Genomic DNA, 1,357 nt, shown 5'->3' on the forward strand with positions numbered 1-1,357 from the left:
CTAAGCATTTCAGAGTGGATCTGTGTGTTTAACACACACCGGAGCCGGTCTGTGACAATACTGGAGATCCTCATCAACCGGCACATCTTACCCCAGCACTGCTCCCATCAGCCTTCAGCTCAGATCAGCAGGTGCATCACCTAAGCGATTCACTTACAGTCAGAGTGTGTGTGTGTGTGTGTGTGTGTTGGTCTGCTAAGCATTTCAGAGTGGATCTGTGTGTTTGCTCTTGATAAGTGAGATCTTGATCTGTGTGTGTGTGTGGCTCGCTGAGGCGTGCGTCTATGTGTTCTGACAGCGTGTCCTTGTTTGCATGACTGCGAACATTCCTTCATTAGAACCAAAACCAGTCTGACTCAATTAGAGCGGACTGTCCGTCCATCCATCTGCGTGTGTGAGAGTGTGTGTGTGTGTGTGTGAGAGTGTGTGAGTGAGAGTGTGTGTGTGTGTGTGTGTGAGTGAGTGAGAGGGTGTGTGTGAGTGCGTGCTAGTGTGATTGTGTGAGTGTGTGTGAGTGTGTGATTGTGTGTGTGCGCGTCTCACCCTGACAGGCCCCGGAGCGGTGGTTGGGAATGAAGCCGCGGCGGCAGGGGTGCGGTTGCGCGGGACACTGCTCACAAGGATGACCCCAGGCCCGTCCCACCGTCGCACAGCACAGCGTCTTGGTGCAGACGATTCCCGTCAGCTGACCCTGACACATCTGGTTACTGACCGACGCGAAACATGGCCCCGTCCTGTAATCTGGAGACAAACAGAACATGTTTAACACGCTAATGCAACACTCAGTTTGCGTGACATTTCAGAAGTTCAGAGTGAGTTCACACTGACGGCAGAACATCAGGGAAACTGTGCAGAACGACACGGAGCACACCATCACACTCAGCTAACAGAGAACATTCTCAGAAAGATTCTTTCCACATTATGAGCTAACATTCTTCCAGTATCGATAACATAACAGCTTTAATAATGTTCTCAACACATTAGCAGGAAAACATTTATACATCGTTCATGGAATGTTTTTTCGGAAGCGTTTTAGTTGAATCACTCACTCACACACACACTCACTCACACACACACACACTCACACTCACTCACACACACTCTCACACACACACACACACACTCTCACACACGCAGATGGATGGACGGACAGTCCGCTCTAATTGAGTCAGACTGGTTTTGGTTCTAATGAAGGAATGTTCGCAGTCATGCAAACAAGGACACGCTGTCAGAACACATAGACGCACGCCTCAGCGAGCCACACACACACACAGATCAAGATCTCACTTATCAAGAGCAAACACACAGATCCACTCTGAAATGCTTAGCAGACCAACACACACACACACACACACAC

The sequence above is a fragment of the Sinocyclocheilus grahami genome, unplaced genomic scaffold (genome assembly GCF_001515645.1).
Source record: "Sinocyclocheilus grahami isolate Dianchi unplaced genomic scaffold, SAMN03320097.WGS_v1.1 scaffold2048.1, whole genome shotgun sequence".
Taxonomy (NCBI): Eukaryota; Metazoa; Chordata; class Actinopteri; order Cypriniformes; family Cyprinidae; genus Sinocyclocheilus; species Sinocyclocheilus grahami.